The following is a 14,684-nucleotide window of genomic DNA, read 5'->3' as shown; positions in this document are numbered from 1 at the left end:
TGTGTGTGTGTGTGTGTGTGTGTGTGTGTGTGTGTGTGTGTGTGTGTGTGTGTGTGTGTGTGCTTGAGTAGACTGGCTCCCGAAGCCAGCAGCCTGATTCACCCCGCAGAAAATGTGAAGTAATGTGCACAGAGAGGTCTTCAGGATGATTGGAAAGTGGAGTTAAGGGTCGTGAATTCATGATGCTTTCCGCCTGAGCAACGGCCGTGCGAAGATCGTCAAAGTGGTAAGGTGATGAGCCAATGATCCTGACGACATGGTGCTTGAAGCTCTTCACCGCAGCTTCCCAAAGCCCACCACAATACGGTGCTCTCGGAGGTATGAACTGGAACTCGATGCCTCTTTCCAGGCATTCGGTAGCCCATCCGTTGAACTTCAGCTGCTCGACGATTTGCTGTCGCATCTCCTTTATTTCGCGAAACGCGCCGATGAACGAGGTGCTGTTGTCGCGACTCACAAAGCGCCTCAACGAACTGACGCACGCAGCAGCTGGCATCCCGGCGACCATGTCCAGCACAATGGCTTTTACGGCGAAGCACACGTATACTGCGACCCAGACTTTGACCGAAGCGCCCCTTCCCGCGAATTGACGAACGAGAAACGACCTTACTGCGACCAGCTCCGTGTGTTCGAAAACTTTAGATGGTGTAATGCGCGCAGCAGGCAATGGCGCCATATATTGATTGCTTGTTTTCGGACGACAACGGAAACGCGTCACACAACGATGCACTGTCCTTCGAGCGGGGTCTCTACCACGGATCGGCCAGAAACGCTGCTTGATGATCGCGAGCAGTTGTGTTGGTCCGGCGTGCAGAGTTTGATGATGAATTTATCTGGCAATTAACCGTGAGAGATGATGATGGGGCCTCCCTTAGCTCAGTCGGTAAAGGCGCAGCTACAAAGCAAGACCATGCTGGAGGTGGCTGGGTTCAATTCCCGGTCCGGTCTAGGAATTTTTCGGGTTGGAAAACTTCTCGACTTCCCTGGGCATAGAGTATGATTGGACTTGCCACACAATTATACCAATGCAAAAATGGTACAGGCATCGAAAGCTCTCAATTAATAACTGTGGAAGTGCATCTAGAACACTAAGTTGAGAGCACACAATAAGCTAATATGCGATATGCAATAAGCTTGAAATGCGAAGAAGAAGAAGAAGAAGATGATGATCGACAGGTAACAGGATCGGAAAGCGATTGTCGAAGGTGCCAGGTGACTGCGCTAGGCGACCGTTCAAACGGAGAAACCCTGCGTCGTCGATCAACACGTCAATGTATTTGAGCGGAGACTTGAAGCCTGCTTTTGGACGTGGTTCTGTAAATATTGTAGTTCCTGATGGAAAGTTGCTCCTTTTGCAACTCGAATAAGAGATTTGAGGGCATTGTTGTACTCCATCGGTGTGATCCGCCCGAAAGTTCTAGCATGGCTCGGCAATCGGCAGTTCTTCGCAAAACGAAGGCAGTACGAAGAAGCAGTTGTGAAAAGTCCTGGATGAGCGAATCCCATGCTGCAGTGAAGGAGAAAAAGGAGAGTTGTGCCTCTAATAAGGAAAAATTCCCAGATTTTATGTGTCAAACACTTGCCTTTTTTCCCCTTGATTTGTTTTCGTGCTGAGCACCAATGCTACCGATGCCAGGGAGGCAGCTCCCACACCTGGACCCTACCTATGGACCCATCAACTCATGAACCGGGGACCAACGGCTTTACTTCCCTTCCGAAGCAAGGCGTGATCAGAGATGTTATGCCTCAGAACATCCCGGCGGCGCCGACTGGGATTGAATCCATGCCTGTTGGAGTGAAAGATAATCACGCTTACCACTACATCACCGGCGCCGCTAAACACTTCCCTTTCAACCTCTTCTTATATCTAACATGTACAAAATATTATTAAAACATCTAATGATATCAAAATTGCGAAAACCCTTTTTTTTATATAGCATATATAGCTACGATGTGTTGTTTTAGGCAGCATGCTAAAGAGTCTCGAGTATCCGTTTCCTTGATCTCTATTAAGCAATGTTGATGGATTATGTTTAAATATTTCTGAACTTTCAGCTACGTCTAGTTTCCAAGGCGAAGATACAGTCCGCAGGATATTAATGTTATCCTTAGTCAAATTGTGCCCCTTTGTAACGATATGTTCTGCAAAATTGGATTTAAATTCATAATGAAGTCCTTTATCCATCTCTTTGTTAACCTTTTTACCTCTGCGATGTGTTCCTTTAACTTTGTTTCCAAAGTACTTTTCGTCTGATCAATGTAGATTTTATTGCAATCTGGACAAGAGATTTTGTAGACACCGGCTTTCCCTAAGACATTTATTGAATCTTTTGTTGATCCTAACAGTGACTTCAGCTCATTTGTCCTGCTGCTGAATACTAAATCTAGGCCAAAACTTCTAAACTAGTATTTCAATTTGGTTTTCTAACAATTTACACACTGAGATTATTTATCGAAATCTTTGAAATTTTACCGAAATCTCAACAGCTGAACGTTTGGTAAACAGTTCGGTGATTTTTCACAGATTTTCTGTGATTTTTCTGTGAAAAATTTCGGTAAAATTTCACAGATTTCGGTAAAATAATCATAGTGTGTAAGCATAATAAAACACCTCAGTGATCAGGTCAAATAAGCGTCAATAAATATCCTACATGCCGTAAATCCCATCTCTATTCCTGGAGCCAAGTGCATACCAACCTTGTACCACCCCTTATATACCAATAACTCACCAGCTTAGCTGAAATGGGTCACACAACATTTGCTCCGAGCAAAACGTGTCGCCGTTTCTACACGCTTGAAATCCCGAATCGATGACACTATCGGGATCTCTAACTATTCTTCTATCGTGCTTTCATCAACCGTTCACCCGCACCAACCTCCGCACCTAACATTATATTTTATTGCTGAGCTCTTAGATCGTACAACTTACTTTATAAAACTTTTTCGTAACGGATCGTAAAAGCGAGAAGGAAGCAACCGGGGGCGACCGGATTAAAATCGATTCTATTCTCAACTCGCGTGACGACCAGAAAGTGCAAAGAAAGAACGAGAGAAACATCCATGCTGAAAGGCATTAAAGCTTCTTTCTTCCATTTAAGAAATCATTATTGACCTATTCAATTTAATACAGCTTTTTTCTCACACTTCCTTTTCGGAGGGCAACTAGTCGTGCTGTAATTATTACTTGCTAGCGTAACCAGGCCAGGAGGTGTTCGGCTTTCCAGCCGTGTTCTTCTTTCCACCATCTTAATCCGGCAAGTGTTGGAAGGTGTGCCGGTGTAAGAAGTAAGTTATTCATAATCACGCTAAAGTCATGGTCTGTTAATATCCGTTGTTCCGTTGTATGTTTCATCCTGGGTGAAATGGTGAAGGTGTTGGCAGAGGCGTGATAGGGGTCGTTAGCTCCCTCCTAAGCGTTGCCGAGCATTCTTGTTGAATGGCACTTCCAAACGGAAGCCAAAAGCCAACATGACGCCCTCCGGTGATGCTCAGAAACAGCAACAAGTATCCATTGCGTAGAAATGGTTATAAATTACCGGCAGCCAGTACTATAAGCAATTTGGAGTCGTGATTCGCGGTACGAAGGATTAATTGTTTAATTTTTGGTCGATTTAGAAAATGTGCACAAGCAATTGTTTCCGCTCCAGAAAGTTTCATAACCAGATTACGATCCACCATAGGCGATTGAAAGTTCCAAACACGCAAACCGGATCTATGCACATACACGCCAACCCGTTTTGTCCGTCACAAATAAGTACAGCCCTGTCGTCTGTAATTTTCTCCGAACGAAGAATGTTCCTTTTAACGACCTAGGAAAATGTGTACCATATTACGACCGGCACGGTATGTCCTTCCACCAACACGTTCCGCCACCCGTCGTCGGTGCAGCATACGTGCGTGGAAAGAATTATTGCACGTGACACGAAATTTATCAAATCTGGCTTACATTCTTAGACAGCTACCCGACATGTGGCCGTCGTACCCCAACTGTCGCCTGACTGGCTTTTCATAATGGCAATAAATGTTGCTATCAAATCACCATACCTATCTGTAGGTCGAATATTGGCGCGACAGTGCGTCGTTGCGCATGTCCACGTGGCCGGTGGCTCTCAGCAAGGAACTCACGAACAGTAACACACCCTCCAGATGAATGGCGAGGAAACATAGGGAACTTTCTCGGTGGGATGAACTCCCTACGCCCGAAGATGATTCTCACCCGAAAAGCTTTTCTGCCGTCGATCGAGTGTCCAGCTGAGTGCAGACAGCTGACCGCATGGTATGTGCCACGGTGTCAGTATATCGAACTAATTCGGCATATTCTCGTGCATCGAGAAGAACAACCAGATACCAGCTCGTGACCTCTTTATCTTGTTTTATGTACCTATCATGGCTTGTTCTGAGGTAGCATCTGAAAGTTTGCTTAGAAGACAAACTAGTGACCAAATTTGCTGATAGTAAGCAAGCAGCAGAGAGCAGCACAAGGCACAGACGAGTAGAAACATATACATGTGTGTTTGCACGTCAAAAATAAAGGGACGTGCAAAAGGTTTGCACTAATAAAAAAAAAGGCTAGCATGCAGAATGTGCTCATATTCCAAAACGTAACAATATTTAAAGTTTGAGTGAAGAGTACTGTTGTGACATGCTACGAAATCAACAGCCAACAAGTTGTTTATGTTTACATTGATTTTGGAATTGTTGAATTATTTATTAGTATTAATTAGTATATTTATTTATTTATTTATTTATTTAATTATTTATTTATTTATTTATTTATTTTTTTATTTATTTTTTTATTTATTTATTTATTTATTTATTTGTTTATTCATTTATTTATTTCTTTATTTATTTATTTATTTATTTATTTATTTCTTTATTTATTAATTTATTTATGATTTGTTATAACGGTATATGAAAGTTAGTTTGGAGACTAAAATAATTCCTAAATCCCTCACTCTTTCACATGTTTATACATTTTGATTTCCCTATTACAATTGAAATGTTTGATGTTTTTTGTTTTACGTTCAATTCTAATAGACTTTTGACAAGTCAAGCCATATCAAAAACCTAGACTCAATTGATTTTCGCAATTGAAATGGAAGCATTGGTATGTCAATGTGGTCAAATACCTTGCTAAAGTCTGTATAGAGGGCGTCTACGTGGTTTCCATTATACACGCATACACACACACAACACATACATACATACATAGCGACGCACCCATAAAATTAACCTTTATACAACCACTTACGATTTATATGCTATCAACACACGCTAGAAGCACGTACCGATGTGTTGTACTGTACTGTGCTGATTTATTTATTTATAAATACTAGAACTGTACTAAAAAGTAGCCAGCATAATGTAAATAGGGCATCAGCATCTACCAGTACGATATTTCAGGAACAACTGAAATTCGTGCAAGTTGTTTGAGCTGGTTGAGCTATTGAATTACCATAAAAGTTAACATATCAATAACAAACTTCAAATGTTATGTAAATCACAAGAAACGAATGAAGGCTTTACTGCCGGTGAACACATTGTCTATGGATTTTCATATGCACATAGGACAATTATGCTTTCACCAGTGTTCGGAAAAAATCTATTCTGAAAAAAAGTCGATAAAGAAAATCGTTCAATGTTACTTAGGACCTAATCCAGTGTGTAATTATGCCTTTGCATAAAAATAATGCTACATGCATAGGTTAGCTGTAAATGACCAAGATCGTGAATAATATCACTGTGAGGGTTAATAAAAAACTGACATGTTAGGACATAAGTATATTCTAGATTTTTCATCTAGAGACCAGTATAAAGTCAACTATGACTAGAATTTTCTGTCCTAGCAGAATGTAATCAACTTCACATCTTCACGATATGCTCCGCATTGCTCTGTACTTTTACAATACAAAATACTACACATAAATCACGCTCACCCTTAACATTGCACGTATTTAAAATCTGCTTATAGGTACTTCAGGTCGAAACTGCTACTGCTTACTTGATATGGCATTGGATAGATTGATCAGTACCAACAGGGTTGATCGATTATTTGTTTTGATCGATGCGAGCGAACAAATAGCCTAATATTAGTCCACTGGCCAGGCAAGTGATCGTCGTTTTAAAAGTGGGGGAACGGTAGAAACTGTTATTATAGCACATTTTTCACCTTAACTTAAGGGAGAAATCCGTCGTTTGTTGGTTGAACTGTAACGCAGGCAGACCATACAAGAGTGTAAGTACGCTTGTGCTGCTAGCCTTGGCGGTAGCAAAATAAATTATAGGGGGAAAAAGGCGTTACACATGGCTGCCGGTTCAGGTTGTTTTTGGGTAGATGTTTTATAAGTTCACTGTGTGTGATTTGAGGTTCTTATTTGATTTTTATATACGAAGTCAATCACTAGTAGAACGAGGCTTGCTTCAAAGACCTGTGTTCAGGATCATGGCAATCGTCACTCTGGTCTCTCTTCAATTGTCGAATAAATCTTTCGCCTTTTACTAAAGATTTCCGTGGAGAGGGACACTCTAATGAGTCTGAAATAATTTTTTTTCTCGTCCAACTCTGTTAAAAGGAGTTGGGCAACAAATAATTTAAAAAAAAACACGAAACTACTAAATGGAAAATTTTGGTTTGCATCCATAAACCATGCACCAAGGTACCTCTCTGATTTTGTAGCACATATCGAGATAAGAGGGGCTTTGCTCGATCTAAGCGTAACATAACGCTAAAAATGAAAGATCCTCCTGCGACTCCTTTGCTGTTGTTTGTGTGCAGATTAGTCCTTGACACGGGCATTGACCCTCTCGCTGCAGAAGGAAGACGAATGGGCACGTGCCACCCGGGAAAAAGGGCAAAGCAATGAGTGCAATTTGCGGTGGGCTGCTTCTGGTGAGAACCTAGGGTTTACAATCAGAACCTGTTCCGTTGCGTTTGTCTTGGTTTTCTCTACCCTCTGATGACGACCTAGACTGGACAGAACTTGTTATTGTTTTTCAGTGCATGTAATTTACATTCACTGGAAAACAATGGTGGGTTCTCTTCGCTCTGGCCCAATACTCGAAGATGAAAGATAAATCAATTGCCTGGGAGATGCATTGTTGACAATGGATATTTAAGTTGCTCAAATTATATTTTTCGATCAACAATAAAACAAGATACCTATGCCAATACGATTAATTGAAAATTCAGTGCAGTATTTTCATTCAAAATCTGTAAGTAAACCTTACTATAAAAATAATTAAATTTCTTTGGAACTGAAAAATTCAAAACTTTGTGCTATCTATCAGTACTGTAAAAAGGGGTATCTTTGATAATGAGGGTAACTTTGATAGTATGTAGAATATAATGATTAAATATACTATCCGCACAATTTCTGAACTGGAAACATTGGAAACATAGGATTTAGTTCTTACAAACATATTCCTTTAGAAAAATTGATTTTTATCCACACATAATTTTTTATTTGTTTTTACAGTGTTTAATGGTGCAAACATTATCACGCATATGGTACCACAAGACTTTAGAATGTTACAAACTAAAACATTTATGTTTTGTTAGAGACCCATAAATATATCATTTGTATACAAAACCCTATGAAGACGTAAGAATATATTATGGTTCATTTCTTCAGCAGCATCTTTCACTCCGGCTGGAATCCGCTTCGACAATTTCATTAACTGGCAAATATTTCATCCGAGGATTGTCGGCGACATTTACTACCAAAACCATTTGCCAGAATTTTCACCCACCAGCCTCGACAGATCGGTTTCCATACGCAGTCCGTACATTTCAAGAGTCAAGGACCTTAAGGTGATTCCTTTTAGAGTCCAAAAATGGTCTATAAATTCACATCCACCTCAAATTTTCAACTACACAAACCTCGGAAATTAGAGCCCCATTTCACCTGAAATTGCTACTGCATGTATGCTGCAGCGCAGCAAACGTAGAGTAGCAGTTTCATTGCAGTACGTGTCGTGGAAGCTGATATTTGTGCACTTAAAGTTTCGAAGTGATTACTGGAATAAGGATCTCACAGCGAAACACCTTAAATCCCTTCGGAATGTGTACAGGGTGATTCGGAGTAGCTGTCACCGATTTATCTGTTATGGAATTCTCAATAGGTAAAATGATAGCATTTTTGTTTTAAAGTGTGTACAAATGTCAGCATTGGTAGTATTGGTAGTAGGATTAGAGGTTTCATTCGTTTTCGATTTCATGCTGCCCTGGACGTGAAAATGGAGGATGTAGTATACTGAAATATAGAGCTTTTTGACTTTTAATCGGCGCACACTAATGCACCATTTAAACTGAAAGAGTGTGAGCAAGAGGGAAACAGATTAGTGGGAAAACAAACCATACACTCATCCCTGTTGGCTGGATAGAGAAATACGATTAAACGTCAAAAAGGTCTATACTGATAACAAAAATGCATGCAAGCGTTCAATCGCTATGACCATTTTTTAAGTGCCAGTTATTCCAAATCACCCTGTAAAATACATGCTGCTTGTTGCTAGTGGCTCGCCTATGGAAAACACACAATAACATACTCGTATCCTCGTCACATAATTTAATTTGTGCGCCTCTTCGGCTTTTGGCCTACAGCTCGCATCGCATATTCGTGAACCAATTACAGAAGCAGACCACGCGCCGATGGCATCATCGGCTGTGTCAATATCGTATGGTAGGAATTGCTCGGAGGACACCACAGGCAGTCCACCCACGCCGGATGTCCAGTTGGAGAATTCGAAATGGTGCACGTAGAATAGAGTTTAAGCAGTCTTTAGGCTGTTGCAAGGTTTGAAATATTTACTCCACAGGCCTCAAAAGATTTTTTATTTGATACACACTAAAAAAATCTGAATTTTACTGGTGATGTAAACATCCATGCATGCAAACATTCATGCATGTAAACTTCCTTTTCACGTAAACTAGCAGCTTGCAAGAAATGTTGCAAACAAAGGTGGAAAGTTGCATACAATATATGGAATATTGCATGACATGTCTCATAAATTTACACGATTTATATTGTAAATTTGTATGATTTATGACGCTCCATTTATGTGCATCATAGTAACGGAAATTCACACTACTTTTTTTTAGCTGTGTAGGTAAACTTCCCGAAATGTTATGTCCCTTTTAAGTACTACACACTTAGAAATACCTAATCTTACACGTGACGGAATCCATCTTTGACATAAAAGATGAGGCTTAAACAAACATGTCATGTAAAATTAAGTGTTGCGATACTGAAAAGTTCGAAAGTACGTTTGATTGAGCTGAATTTTGCGTCTATTATGACTTCATTTTATGTCTAAATTGACGCTCGTATATGTCAGTCTCAGAGCACCTAAATTTACTTCAATTTATTTAAGAGCACCCGCACCAATGCGTTGCTAAAGCTATTTTAGCAACCTCCACCATAACGCAATAACCGGAACTGGGGGTTGCTATTCAAGTGCGGGAAACAACAATCTGCGTCTCGGTAAACAGCGGGTTGATAAATATAGCAGCTTGATAGCAACCGGCCCAAGCGTTGCTATATATCAGCAGTTCCATTTCAATGACGAATTTTTTTGATCGACCTTCTACGATTATGTTGAAACTTTGCACAGTTGTTTGTAATTGTCCAACATGCCATTTTACATATTTGGTTCCCTAGTTTTGTACACGACTAACACTTGAAAAGGGCTTATGCAAAAATGATACGCATCAATAGAAAAACATATACTTTTTTTTTTGTTAATTACTTTATTTGTACAGGCTCAATCGAATAAACTTTACAGAGCCAAGTTATCATTTTCTTTATACCCAACCGGTGGATGTAAGATTCGCTTACAATTATGTGGGATTCATCATCAGAGGATGTAAGTGGAGACCGCATGAACCGAGGATGCGATATACCTAGCTGCGGTCCAATGCAAGAAAATTGGAGACCGAAAAATGTAGAGTGTATTAGTGAGGTAAAAAAAATAGGAAAAAGGTTGCCGACTGGACTCGAACAACGAACGTTGCGATTATCAGACTTGTGCTTTCTCCACTACTCTCTCCATGCTTCTGAATAAGGATAGCCTAAAAGCAAACAAGAAGCGCTCATTTCCTCTCACACTCGACTTCGTATGCTTTTTCTGCTGGAGAGATTCGAGGCAAGGGTGTACGTCGTTCTACCATGTTATACATAAAAATCAAGGCAAATGCTTGCTTGTGTAGGTGAAAGCACAGACAGAACACGAAATAAAAAAGGCAAAAAACCATTACATCGCCTGCAAGGTCAACTTCTAACATTCACTGCGATGTTCATGAACAGAGGATGATAGGAAATGGAACTAACATTCATTGTAATAGATTTTTGGTTTGCGTGTATAAATGTCTTAAATCTAAAATTAAAGGATTTGAACCGATTACTCGCGGTCTTCTCGAGGTTAGTGGATGACAATTGTTTGGATCGGGAGAGGGTAAAGGAGATTTGGAATATGATTTATGATTCAAAAATTTCACTATTTCTAAAACACATACTTAATCCTATCGACGTTATATCAACTCTGTAATTATACAATTATTACAGAAACAAATCTACAAAAAAAAACACACACACATACAAAATACAAACTAAACACAAGGTTAATCAAACAATCTATGGTTAATATTCTTCAAGAAAACATGTATGAGTTGCATAAACTCCAGATCGCGTCTAGCCAAAATATCCCGAACTGGAACATTAGGTTGTCTACCTCGAGCCCGAAGGGAATCGTACAACTCAGATCTGACTCCACGGTGCTCAGCACATGACCAAATAATGTGATCTGCGTCCTGGTAACCTTGTCCACATTCACAGAGATTACTGTCCCCCAGCCCAACACGGAACAAGTGAGCGCTTAGTGAATAGTGATTGGACATGAGGCGAGACATCACACGAATGAAGTCTCGACCCACCTCCAAACCTTTGAACCAAGGACACTTCGACACCTTAGGGATAATTGAATATAACCATCGTCCCAAACTCCCTTCACTCCATTTATTTTGCCAGCTGGCGAGTGACTGTTGACGATAAATGAAGAAAAATTCGTCGTAGGCGATTTGTCGATCGTAAATATCGCCTTCCATAGCGCCCACCTTTGCAAGCGAGTCCGCCTTCTCATTGCCCGGAATCGAGCAATGAGATGGGACCCATGCAAAGGTGATGACAAAAGATCTTAAAGATAAAGCACTTAGAAGCTCTCGTATTTTCATGACAAAATACGAGGAGTGCTTTACCGGCCTCATAGAGCGAATAGCCTGACAGAACTGAGACTATCCGTAAAAATAAAATAATGATCTGGTGCAAGTGAGGCGATCGTTTCTAGCGTATAATGTATTGCCGCCAGTTCAGCAACATATACGGAACAAGGAGCATGAACCATTCGAAAGGCGCTATGAAATTCGTTATAAATACCAAAACCAGCGGACGCCTCTATTAGTGATCCATCTGTGAAGAACGATCTTGCGGAATCAACTTGGCCAAACTTTGCAGCGAAAATTGACGGAGCAATCATGGAACTATGATGCTCTGGGATTCCGCGAATCTCCCGCGTCATGGATAAATCAAAATGAACTGAATTGTCGAAGTCGGAGAAGCAAACACGATAGGGATTATGCTGTGAAGGGCTGACATCCTGTGTTATGTACACGTATTACAATGACATAAAACGAGTTTGAGGGCTTAGCTCAAGAAGCTTCTCAAAGTTTGCAATCACCAGTGGGTTCATAATTTCACAACGGGTGAGGAGCCCGAGGGATAATTCCGAAAACCGATCAGAGAGTGGCAACATGCCCGCTAACACTTCGAGACTCATCGTATGAGTCGAGTGCATGCATCCTAACGCGATACGAAGACAGCGATACTGGATCCGTTCCAGTTTGATGATGTGCGTTTTAGCCGCCGACTGGAAGCAAAAACTACCGTACTCTAAAACCGATAAAATCGTTGTCCGGTACAACGTCAGAAGATCTTGTGGATGGGCTCCCCACCACGTTCCGGTAATTGTTCGGAGAACAATTTCCGCTTCAGATACTCAATGTGGGATCTCCAGGTGCATTTGGAATCGAATCAGACCCCAAGATATTTGAAAGACATGGAATGAGTGATCGGCTTACCCAAAAGTTGAAGCTTCGGTTGTGCTGGGCTATGCTTCCTAGAAAAAAAAACGACCAACTCAGTTTTCTCCGTGGAGAATTCGATACCTAGCTGGATAGCCCAAGTAGACAAATTGTCTAAGGTTTCCTGTAAGGGTTCGCGTTCAAGAGCCGAGTACGCTTCGAAATCTACGGGTGTTCCACGTTTCCGGAAAAGCTTAAACGCGTCGGACTTTTTACAATAAACCTCAGTGCATTGCTGGTCCCACCAAGGGAGAAAAACATATATCTCGTGAACGATTTGTTTGATCGAGATGCTGTCTTCCGCGAAGTTGCGGACAAGTATTGTACCTTTTAAGAAAAACGGAACAGTTTGAGAACAATTTTGCTTTAATTTTATTTTCAGATATAGGAATAAATGAGTGAAATTTTTGCGTTCCTTGAATTGTTCTTGCTTCACAATATTGTTCATTAAGCTCTGCCACCATAGTTTTATATTCTTCTGATGTTACAAAACCAAATGATAAACTCGTCAACTCTTCCTCCTTTCAATTATTTGTCCAGTTATATAATTCTTTGGCATTTTTAATTGGATGTTCACGTTCTCTAGCTAAACAGGCTCGTGTAGCCATGCGCTTTATCGTACCTCACACGGTCCTTTGCCATGGGATGTCGCGAAGAAATGCCATTCAGCTTCAATTTCATACATAGACTTGAACTTGCAGAGACTAGAAAAATTGTTACGGTTTTTGTACTATGAAGCAGCTCCGTCAGACATAAAATAAATCTTCTTCACTATTTTTATCTGATCTGTACGTAAAAAAAGTAATCATTTAGGAAATAAACAGGTTAACAGTTACTGCATCATGTGTTAACTCTTCTGAGATAATTAAACTAAAATGAAGCAATTGTGAGTTTTCTTTATAGTATATAACGAATGGATGGATAGTAGCTTGTTGTACATTCCAATGATGAGATTGTACTTCATCCTGCAGAACAAAGGAGTAATTTTCAGAAAAATCACAAATGACTAAAAATTCCCCTACTTGCAAATTGTTTTTCGTTGTTTTTTAAAGAATTTAGACTGTTCTGTTTTAATGAAATCGTGTTGAGTAATTTTTCATAAAAATCTGAAACAAAATCTTCAGGCTCTTTAACAATAATTTGTATATTACAAATGTATATCAGTAGTTACCCACTGTTCGAATGACAGTTGATCAATATTTTTTTCTTCTAATTGCTGTGTTAAAAAATCCTCAATTGATGAAATGTCTGGACAATCCTCACAACATCTAAGATAACAATATGCTGTTTGGTTTCTCCATAGTAATTCCCATATAAACTTCAAATGGTTTGTGCCAAGTCAGTTTCTAACTAAATGAGTTTAAATTTTGGGAGGCTAATCAGGGCCCAATTTGGAACCGTTTGACCACTGTGGAGCGAAAATTTCAAATTTTGCATCAGTCTAGTATACATACTGCCTATAATCGCATATGAGTCCCATATGGATAAAGTAGGCATTTATAAAATGGCTGCTGACTTGCTCCTTCTTGCTGTTTGCCACGCCATCCGAAGCGGAAATGAGTGGGGGCGTGACAACAGCGCTGTTTTATATTTTTTTCGGTTCAAGCAGAACGATGTGCAACCAAGTGGTACTCGATTTTGATGACTGTTTTTAGGAAAACGTTTATTTCACGAAAACAGTGATAAAATTATCACTTTTTATTTGAAAAATTTTCAAACGTTTTTTATTTCTGTAACATTGGGAAAAAAAAATATTTCAGCAGATTTGTAGAGTTATTTCCTATCGATTGGGGTATTTGGATTTTACTTTCATCTATAAATGACAAAGTTGCAAGCATGAAAAACCTAACATCTTTTCGAGTCAATTTTAGATTTTCGATTTACCCTCTGTACCTTCCCGTAAGACGTAGGCACGTACTCCATTAAGACATTTTCTGAGCTTAGTTAGTTAGTTAGTTAGTTAGTTAGTTAGTTAGTTAGTTAGTTAGTTAGTTAGTTAGTTAGTTAGTTAGTTAGTTAGTTAGTTAGTTAGTTAGTTAGTTAGTTAGTTAGTTAGTTAGTTAGTTAGTTAGTTAGTTAGTTAGTTAGTTAGTTAGTTAGTTAGTTAGTTAGTTAGTTAGTTAGTTAGTTAGTTAGTTAGTTAGTTAGTTAGTTAGTTAGTTAGTTAGTTAGTTAGTTAGTTAGTTAGTTAGTTAGTTAGTTAGTTAGTTAGTTAGTTAGTTAGTTAGTTAGTTAGTTAGTTAGTTAGTTAGTTAGTTAGTTAGTTAGTTAGTTAGTTAGTTAGTTAGTTAGTTAGTTAGTTAGTTAGTTAGTTAGTTAGTTAGTTAGTTAGTTAGTTAGTTAGTTAGTTAGTTAGTTAGTTAGTTAGTTAGTTAGTTAGTTAGTTAGTTAGTTAGTTAGTTAGTTAGTTAGTTAGTTAGTTAGTTAGTTAGTTAGTTAGTTAGTTAGTTAGTTAGTTAGTTAGTTAGTTAGTTAGTTAGTTAGTTAGTTAGTTAGTTAGTTAGTTAGTTAGTTAGTTAGTTAGTTAGTTAGTTAGTTAGTTAGTTAGTTA

The 14,684-nt window shown here is 39.4% G+C and overlaps 1 non-coding gene across 1 annotated transcript; it reads left to right on the top strand.

Annotated features, from left to right (window-relative positions):
• Positions 1-6,452: 6,452 nt before the first annotated feature.
• LOC135701964 (U5 spliceosomal RNA) lies at positions 6,453-6,573 on the top strand. Its single transcript, XR_010517680.1, has one exon. It is a non-coding gene; the product is annotated as a U5 spliceosomal RNA (small nuclear RNA).
• The last annotated feature ends 8,111 nt before the right edge of the window (positions 6,574-14,684 follow it).

The sequence above is a fragment of the Ochlerotatus camptorhynchus genome, unplaced genomic scaffold (genome assembly GCF_037179485.1).
Source record: "Ochlerotatus camptorhynchus isolate MF236.1 unplaced genomic scaffold, CSIRO-AGI_Acam_v1.1 ptg000180l, whole genome shotgun sequence".
NCBI classification, from domain to species: Eukaryota; Metazoa; Arthropoda; class Insecta; order Diptera; family Culicidae; genus Ochlerotatus; species Ochlerotatus camptorhynchus.
The sequence above is the reverse complement of the archived record's forward strand: the minus strand, read 5'-3'. Positions and strand labels throughout refer to the sequence as shown.